This window comes from Oncorhynchus clarkii, unplaced genomic scaffold (genome assembly GCF_045791955.1).
Source record: "Oncorhynchus clarkii lewisi isolate Uvic-CL-2024 unplaced genomic scaffold, UVic_Ocla_1.0 unplaced_contig_5644_pilon_pilon, whole genome shotgun sequence".
NCBI lineage: Eukaryota > Metazoa > Chordata > Actinopteri > Salmoniformes > Salmonidae > Oncorhynchus > Oncorhynchus clarkii.
Genome location: NW_027257933.1, coordinates 35,134 through 45,926, shown reverse-complemented (window position 1 = coordinate 45,926; position 10,793 = coordinate 35,134).

Genomic DNA, 10,793 nt, shown 5'->3' with positions numbered 1-10,793 from the left:
AGGTCTGGATTGGACTTCAGCCATACAGAGGGAGTTTGGGAGTGGGTTGATCGGACCAGTGGTGTAAAAAGTACCCTATTTTCATACTTGAGTAAAAGTAAAGATACCTTAATAGAAAATGACTCAAATAAAAGTAATCCAGTAAAATACTACTTGAGTAAAAGTAAAAAAGTATTTGGTTTTGAATATAGTTAAATATAGTTATAGTTAAGTATCAAAAGTAAATGTATAAATAGTGGGTTGATGGGACACCTCATCTTATGGAGTTGTGTTGGATATCAATTTCAAGTTTTAAGCAGTTTGTTTTTATTTGTAATTAAACTGGCATATCAGAAATGTAATATGTAATAGAAGTTAGCAGGTGTTATATTAGTGGTGAAGAATACATGTACACCATTGTGTAATGTATTGTAGTGAATGTGGGGACTAGTCCCTCATCCAGCAACTGTCAAACCAACACCTTAGTAGTTACACCAAGAGATATGAAACCTTTGACAAGGTTGCTAGGTGTTGGGTTAAGGTCACTACAGTATATACTCAGTATAGACTTATGAGGTTGCTAGTGTTGGGTTATAGACCAGGTTATGAGGTTGCTAGGTGTTGGGTTAAAGTCACTACAGTATAAACTCAGTATAGACCAGGTTATGAGGTTGCTAGGTGTTGGGTTAAGGTCACTACAGTATAAACGCAGTATAGACCAGGTTATGAGGTTGCTAGGTGTTGGGTTAAGGTCACTATAGTATAAACTCAGTATAGACCAGGTTATGAGGTTGCTAGGTGTTGGGTTAAGGTCACTACAGTATAAACTCAGTATAGACCAGGTTATGAGGTTGCTAGGTGTTGGGTTAAGGTCACTATAGTATAAACTCAGTATAGACCAGGTTATGAGGTTGCTAGGTGTTGGGTTAAGCTCACTATTGTATAAACTCAGTATAGACCAGGTTATGAGGTTGCTAGGTGTTGGGTTAAGGTCACTATAGTATAAACTCAGTATAGACCAGGTTATGAGGTTGCTAGGTGTTGGGTTAAGGTCACTACAGTATAAACTCAGTATAGACCAGGTTATGAGGTTGCTAGGTGTTGGGTTAAGGTCACTATAGTATAAACTCAGTATAGACCAGGTTATGTGGTTGCTAGGTGTTTGGTTAAGGTCACTATAGTATAAACTCAGTATAGACCAGGTTATGAGGTTGCTAGGTGTTGGGTTAAGGTCACTACAGTATAAACTCAGTATAGACCAGGTTATGAGGTTGCTAGGTGTTGGGTTAAGGTCACTACAGTATAAACTCAGTATAGACCAGGTTATGAGGTTGCTAGGTGTTGGGTTAAGGTCACTACAGTATAAACTCAGTATAGACCAGGTTATGAGGTTGCTAGGTGTTGGGTTAAGGTCACTATAGTATAAACTCAGTATAGACCAGGTTATGAGGTTGCTAGGTGTTGGGTTAAGGTCACTACAGTATAAACTCAGTATAGACCAGGTTATGAGGTTGCTAGGTGTTGGGTTAAGGTCACTACAGTATAAACTCAGTATAGACCAGGTTATGAGGTTGCTAGGTGTTGGGTTAAGGTCACTACAGTATAAACTCAGTATAGACCAGGTTATGAGGTTGCTAGGTGTTGGGTTAAGGTCACTACAGTATAAACTCAGTATAGACCAGGTTATGAGGTTGCTAGGTGTTGGGTTAAGGTCACTACAGTATAAACTCAGTATAGACCAGGTTATGAGGTTGCTAGGTGTTGGGTTAAGGTCACTATAGTATAAACTCAGTATAGACCAGGTTATGAGGTTGCTAGGTGTTGGGTTAAGGTCACTACAGTATAAACTCAGTATAGACCAGGTTATGAGGTTGCTAGGTGTTGGGTTAAGGTCACTACAGTATAAACTCAGTATAGACCAGGTTATGAGGTTGCTAGGTGTTGGGTTAAGGTCACTACAGTATAAACTCAGTATAGACCAGGTTATGAGGTTGCTAGGTGTTGGGTTAAGGTCACTACAGTATAAACTCAGTATAGACCAGGTTATGAGGTTGCTAGGTGTAGGGTTAAGGTCACTACAGTATTAACTCAGTATAGACCAGGTTATGAGGTTGCTAGGTGTTGGGTTAAGGTCACTACAGTATAAACTCAGTATAGACCAGGTTATGAGGTTGCTAGGTGTAGGGTTAAGGTCACTACAGTATATACTCAGTATAGACCAGGTTATGAGGTTGCTAGGTGTTGGGTTAAGGTCACTACAGTATAAACTCAGTATAGACCAGGTTATGAGGTTGCTACACTAGGTGTAGGGTTAAGGTCACTACAGTATAAACTCAGTATAGACCAGGTTATGAGGTTGCTAGGTGTTGGGTTAAGGTCACTACAGTATAAACTCAGTATAGACCAGGTTATGAGGTTGCTAGGTGTAGGGTTAAGGTCACTACAGTATAGACTCAGTATATACCAGGTTATGAGGTTGCTACACTAGGTGTAGGGTTAAGGTCACTACAGTATAAACTCAGTATAGACCAGGTTATGAGGTTGCTAGGTGTTGGGTTAAGGTCACTACAGTATAAACTCAGTATAGACCAGGTTATGAGGTTGCTAGGTGTTGGGTTAAGGTCACTATAGTATAAACTCAGTATAGACCAGGTTATGAGGTTGCTAGGTGTTGGGTTAAGGTCACTACAGTATAAACTCAGTATAGACCAGGTTATGAGGTTGCTAGGTGTTGGGTTAAGGTCACTATAGTATAAACTCAGTATAGACCAGGTTATGAGGTTGCTAGGTGTTGGGTTAAGGTCACTATAGTATAAACTCAGTATAGACCAGGTTATGAGGTTGCTAGGTGTTGGGTTAAGGTCACTACAGTATAAACTCAGTATAGACCAGGTTATGAGGTTGCTAGGTGTTGGGTTAAGGTCACTACAGTATAAACTCAGTATAGACCAGGTTATGAGGTTGCTAGGTGTTGGGTTAAGGTTACTACAGTATACACTCAGTATAGACCAGGTTATGAGGTTGCTAGGTGTTGGGTTAAGGTCACTACAGTATAAACTCAGTATAGACCAGGTTATGAGGTTGCTAGGTGTTGGGTTAAGGTCACTACAGTATAAACTCAGTATAGACCAGGTTATGAGGTTGCTAGGTGTTGGGTTAAGGTCACTACAGTATAAACTCAGTATAGACCAGGTTATGAGGTTGCTAGGTGTAGGGTTAAGGTCACTACAGTATATACTCAGTATAGACCAGGTTATGAGATTGCTAGGTGTAGGGTTAAGGTCACTACAGTATATACTCAGTATAGACCAGGTTATGAGGTTGCTACACTAGGTGTAGGGTTAAGGTCACTACAGTATAAACTCAGTATAGACCAGGTTATGAGGTTGCTAGGTGTTGGGTTAAGGTCACTACAGTATAAACTCAGTATAGACCAGGTTATGAGGTTGCTAGGTGTAGGGTTAAGGTCACTACAGTATAGACTCAGTATATACCAGGTTATGAGGTTGCTACACTAGGTGTAGGGTTAAGGTCACTACAGTATAAACTCAGTATAGACCAGGTTATGAGGTTGCTAGGTGTTGGGTTAAGGTCACTACAGTATAAACTCAGTATAGACCAGGTTATGAGGTTGCTAGGTGTTGGGTTAAGGTCACTATAGTATAAACTCAGTATAGACCAGGTTATGAGGTTGCTAGGTGTTGGGTTAAGGTCACTACAGTATAAACTCAGTATAGACCAGGTTATGAGGTTGCTAGGTGTTGGGTTAAGGTCACTATAGTATAAACTCAGTATAGACCAGGTTATGAGGTTGCTAGGTGTTGGGTTAAGGTCACTATAGTATAAACTCAGTATAGACCAGGTTATGAGGTTGCTAGGTGTTGGGTTAAGGTCACTACAGTATAAACTCAGTATAGACCAGGTTATGAGGTTGCTAGGTGTTGGGTTAAGGTCACTACAGTATAAACTCAGTATAGACCAGGTTATAAGGTTGCTAGGTGTTGGGTTAAGGTTACTACAGTATAAACTCAGTATAGACCAGGTTATGAGGTTGCTAGGTGTTGGGTTAAGGTCACTACAGTATAAACTCAGTATAGACCAGGTTATGAGGTTGCTAGGTGTTGGGTTAAGGTCACTACAGTATAAACTCAGTATAGACCAGGTTATGAGGTTGCTAGGTGTTGGGTTAAGGTCACTACAGTATAAACTCAGTATAGACCAGGTTATGAGGTTGCTAGGTGTTGGGTTAAGGTCACTACAGTATAAACTCAGTATAGACCAGGTTATGAGGTTGCTAGGTGTTGGGTTAAGGTCACTACAGTATAAACTCAGTATAGACCAGGTTATGAGGTTGCTAGGTGTAGGGTTAAGGTCACTACAGTATTAACTCAGTATAGACCAGGTTATGAGGTTGCTAGGTGTTGGGTTAAGGTCACTACAGTATAAACTCAGTATAGACCAGGTTATGAGGTTGCTAGGTGTAGGGTTAAGGTCACTACAGTATATACTCAGTATAGACCAGGTTATGAGGTTGCTAGGTGTTGGGTTAAGGTCACTACAGTATAAACTCAGTATAGACCAGGTTATGAGGTTGCTACACTAGGTGTAGGGTTAAGGTCACTACAGTATAAACTCAGTATAGACCAGGTTATGAGGTTGCTAGGTGTTGGGTTAAGGTCACTACAGTATAAACTCAGTATAGACCAGGTTATGAGGTTGCTAGGTGTAGGGTTAAGGTCACTACAGTATAGACTCAGTATATACCAGGTTATGAGGTTGCTACACTAGGTGTAGGGTTAAGGTCACTACAGTATAAACTCAGTATAGACCAGGTTATGAGGTTGCTAGGTGTTGGGTTAAGGTCACTACAGTATAAACTCAGTATAGACCAGGTTATGAGGTTGCTAGGTGTTGGGTTAAGGTCACTATAGTATAAACTCAGTATAGACCAGGTTATGAGGTTGCTAGGTGTTGGGTTAAGGTCACTACAGTATAAACTCAGTATAGACCAGGTTATGAGGTTGCTAGGTGTTGGGTTAAGGTCACTATAGTATAAACTCAGTATAGACCAGGTTATGAGGTTGCTAGGTGTTGGGTTAAGGTCACTATAGTATAAACTCAGTATAGACCAGGTTATGAGGTTGCTAGGTGTTGGGTTAAGGTCACTACAGTATAAACTCAGTATAGACCAGGTTATGAGGTTGCTAGGTGTTGGGTTAAGGTCACTACAGTATAAACTCAGTATAGACCAGGTTATGAGGTTGCTAGGTGTTGGGTTAAGGTTACTACAGTATACACTCAGTATAGACCAGGTTATGAGGTTGCTAGGTGTTGGGTTAAGGTCACTACAGTATAAACTCAGTATAGACCAGGTTATGAGGTTGCTAGGTGTTGGGTTAAGGTCACTACAGTATAAACTCAGTATAGACCAGGTTATGAGGTTGCTAGGTGTTGGGTTAAGGTCACTACAGTATAAACTCAGTATAGACCAGGTTATGAGGTTGCTAGGTGTAGGGTTAAGGTCACTACAGTATATACTCAGTATAGACCAGGTTATGAGGTTGCTAGGTGTAGGGTTAAGGTCACTACAGTATATACTCAGTATAGACCAGGTTATGAGGTTGCTACACTAGGTGTAGGGTTAAGGTCACTACAGTATAAACTCAGTATAGACCAGGTTATGAGGTTGCTAGGTGTTGGGTTAAGGTCACTACAGTATAAACTCAGTATAGACCAGGTTATGAGGTTGCTAGGTGTAGGGTTAAGGTCACTACAGTATAGACTCAGTATATACCAGGTTATGAGGTTGCTACACTAGGTGTAGGGTTAAGGTCACTACAGTATAAACTCAGTATAGACCAGGTTATGAGGTTGCTAGGTGTTGGGTTAAGGTCACTACAGTATAAACTCAGTATAGACCAGGTTATGAGGTTGCTAGGTGTTGGGTTAAGGTCACTATAGTATAAACTCAGTATAGACCAGGTTATGAGGTTGCTAGGTGTTGGGTTAAGGTCACTACAGTATAAACTCAGTATAGACCAGGTTATGAGGTTGCTAGGTGTTGGGTTAAGGTCACTATAGTATAAACTCAGTATAGACCAGGTTATGAGGTTGCTAGGTGTTGGGTTAAGGTCACTACAGTATAAACTCAGTATAGACCAGGTTATGAGGTTGCTAGGTGTTGGGTTAAGGTCACTATAGTATAAACTCAGTATAGACCAGGTTATGAGGTTGCTAGGTGTTGGGTTAAGGTCACTACAGTATAAACTCAGTATAGACCAGGTTATGAGGTTGCTAGGTGTTGGGTTAAGGTCACTACAGTATAAACTCAGTATAGACCAGGTTATAAGGTTGCTAGGTGTTGGGTTAAGGTTACTACAGTATAAACTCAGTATAGACCAGGTTATGAGGTTGCTAGGTGTTGGGTTAAGGTCACTACAGTATAAACTCAGTATAGACCAGGTTATGAGGTTGCTAGGTGTTGGGTTAAGGTCACTACAGTATAAACTCAGTATAGACCAGGTTATGAGGTTGCTAGGTGTTGGGTTAAGGTCACTATAGTATAAACTCAGTGTAGACCAGGTTATGAGGTTGCTAGGTGTTGGGTTAAGGTCACTACAGTATAAACTCAGTATAGACCAGGTTATGAGGTTGCTAGGTGTTGGGTTAAGGTCACTATAGTATAAACTCAGTATAGACCAGGTTATGAGGTTGCTAGGTGTTGGGTTAAGGTCACTATAGTATAGACTCAGTATAGACCAGGTTATGAGGTTGCTAGGTGTTGGGTTAAGGTCACTACAGTATAGACTCAGTATAGACCAGGTTATGAGGTTGCTAGGTGTTGGGTTAAGGTTACTACAGTATAAACTCAGTATAGACCAGGTTATGAGGTTGCTAGGTGTTGGGTTAAGGTTACTACAGTATAAACTCAGTATAGACCAGGTTATGAGGTTGCTAGGTGTTGGGTTAAGGTCACTACAGTATAAACTCAGTATAGACCAGGTTATGAGGTTGCTAGGTGTTGGGTTAAGGTCACTACAGTATAAACTCAGTATAGACCAGGTTATGAGGTTGCTAGGTGTTGGGTTAAGGTCACTACAGTATAAACTCAGTATAGACCAGGTTATGAGGTTGCTAGGTGTTGGGTTAAGGTCACTACAGTATAAACTCAGTATAGACCAGGTCATGAGGTTGCTAGGTGTTGGGTTAAGGTCATTACAGTATAAACTCAGTATAGACCAGGTCATGAGGTTGCTAGGTGTTGGGTTAAGGTCACAACAGTATAAACTCAGTAGGTGTTGGGTTAACGTCACTACGGTATAAACCAGGTTATGGGGACTGTTCGGTAATTAGTCAAATCCTATGTCATTGGGACAGAAAAAGTAATGATCTGTAGTCAATGTATAATAAACATTGTATTGTTAAAACATGTTTATTGTGTTAATAATGAACACAGTGTGCTGCAATCTGTTCATTATGTTTATTAAAACCAGTCTTGCTGTCTGTGGAACATGTCTATGGCTGAACATGGAACAGAACACGAGTGTGATTCAGGAAGGATTCTGGAATGTTAAAGGCAAGATTCACACATTTTGAATCTTATATCGTATTCGTGTATCTGAGCAATTTTTGCCAGATAACTGACCTGTTATAGTGTAGATGTCAGAACATTATACTATCACCAGAAAACTGACCTGTTATAGTAGTGTAGATGTCAACACTATACTATCACCAGATAACTGACCTGTTATAGTAGTGTAGATGTCAACACAATACTATCACCAGATAACTGACTTGTTATAGTAGTGTAGATGTCAACACTATACTATCACCAGATAACTGACCTGTTATAGTAGTGTAGATGTCAACACTATACTATCACCAGATAACTGACCTGTTATAGTAGTGTAGATGTCAACACTATCCTATCACCAGATAACTGACCTGTTATAGTAGTGTAGATGTCAACACTATACTATCACCAGATAACTGACCTGTTATAGTAGTGTAGATGTCAACACTATACTATCACCAGATAACTGACCTGTTATAGTAGTGTAGATGTCAGAACACTATACTATCACCAGATAACTGACCTGTTATAGTAGTGTAGATATCAACACTATACTATCACCAGATAACTGACCTGTTATAGTAGTGTAGATGTCAGAACACTATACTATCACCAGATAACTGACCTGTTATAGTAGTGTAGATATCAGAACACTATACTATCACCAGATAACTGACCTGTTATAGTAGTGTAGATGTCAAAACTATACTATCACCAGATAACTGACCTGTTATAGTAGTGTAGATGTCAGAACACTATACTATCACCAGATAACTGACCTGTTATAGTAGTGTAGATATCAACACTATACTATCACCAGATAACTGACCTGTTATAGTAGTGTAGATGTCAGAACACTATACTATCACCAGATAATTGACCTGTTATAGTAGTGTAGATGTCAACACAATACTATCACCAGATAACTGACTTGTTATAGTAGTGTAGATGTCAACACTATACTATCACCAGATAACTGACCTGTTATAGTGTAGATGTCAACACTATACTATCACCAGATAACTGACCTGTTATAGTAGTGTAGATATCAACACTATACTATCACCAGATAACTGACCTGTTATAGTAGTGTAGATGTCAACACTATACTATCACCAGATAACTGACCTGTTATAGTAGTGTAGATGTCAACACTATACTATCACCAGATAACTGACCTGTTATAGTAGTGTAGATGTCAACACTATACTATCACCAGATAACTGACCTGTTATAGTAGTGTAGATGTCAACACTATACTATCACCAGATAACTGACCTGTTATAGTAGTGTAGATGTCAGAACACTATACTATCACCAGATAACTGACCTGTTATAGTAGTGTAGATGTCAACACTATACTATCACCAGATACCTGACCTGTTATAGTGTAGATGTCAACACTATACTATCACTAGATAACTGACCTGTTATAGTAGTGTAGATATCAACACTATACTATCACCAGATAACTGACCTGTTATAGTAGTGTAGATGTCAACACTATACTATCACCAGATAACTGGCCTGTTATAGTAGTGTAGATGTCAACACTATACTATCACCAGATAACTGACCTGTTATAGTAGTGTAGATGTCAACACTATACTATCTTCAGATAACTGACCTGTTATAGTAGTGTAGATGTCAACACTATACTATCACCAGATAACTAACCTGTTATAGTAGTGTAGATGTCAACACTATACTATCACCAGATAACTGACCTGTTATAGTAGTGTAGATGTCAGAACACTATACTATCACCAGATAACTGACCTGTTATAGTAGTGTAGATGTCAACACTATACTATCACCAGATAACTGACCTGTTATAGTAGTGTAGATGTCAACACTATACTATCACCAGATAACTGACCTGTTATAGTAGTGTAGATGTCAGAACACTATACTATCACCAGATAACTGACCTGTTATAGTAGTGTAGATGTCAACACTATACTATCACCAGATAACTGACCTGTTATAGTAGTGTAGATGTCAACACTATACTATCACCAGATAACTGACCTGTTATAGTAGTGTAGATGTCAACACTATACTATCACCAGATAACTGACCTGTTATAGTAGTGTAGATGTCAGAACTATACTATCACCAGATAACTGACCTGTTATAGTAGTGTAGATGTCAACACTATACTATCACTAGATAACTGACCTGTTATAGTAGTGTAGATATCAGAACACTATACTATCACCAGATAACTGACCTGTTATAGTAGTGTAGATATCAGAACACTATACTCTCACCAGATAACTGACCTGTTATAGTAGTGTAGATGTCAACACTATACTATCTTCAGATAACTGACCTGTTATAGTAGTGTAGATATCAACACTATACTATCACCAGATAACTGACCTGTTATAGTAGTGTAGAAGTCAGAACACTATACTATCACCAGATAACTGACCTGTTATAGTAGTGTAGATATCAACACTATACTATCACCAGATAACTGACCTGTTATAGTAGTGTAGATGTCAACACTATACTATCACCAGATAACTGACCTGTTATAGTAGTGTAGATGTCAACACTATACTATCACCAGATAACTGACCTGTTATAGTAGTGTAGATGTCAGAACACTATACTATCACCAGATAACTGACCTGTTATAGTAGTGTAGATGTCAACACTATACTATCACCAGATAACTGACCTGTTATAGTAGTGTAGATGTCAAAACTATACTATCACCAGATAACTGACCTGTTATAGTAGTGTAGATGTCAACACTATACTATCACCAGATAACTGACCTGTTATAGTAGTGTAGATATCAACACTATACTATCACCAGATAACTGACCTGTTATAGTAGTGTAGATGTCAGCACTATACTATCACCAGATAACTGACCTGTTATAGTAGTGTAGATGTCAACACTATACTATCACCAGATAACTGACCTGTTATAGTAGTGTAGATGTCAACACTATACTATCACCAGATAACTGACCTGTTATAGTGTAGATGTCAGAACACTATACTATCACCAGATAACTGACCTGTTATAGTAGTGTAGATGTCAACACTATACTATCACCAGATAACTGACCTGTTATAGTAGTGTAGATGTCAGAACACTATACTATCACCAGATAACTGATCTGTTATAGTAGTGTAGATATCAACACTATACTATCACCAGATAACTGACCTGTTATAGTAGTGTAGATGTCAACACTATACTTTTACCAGATAACTGACC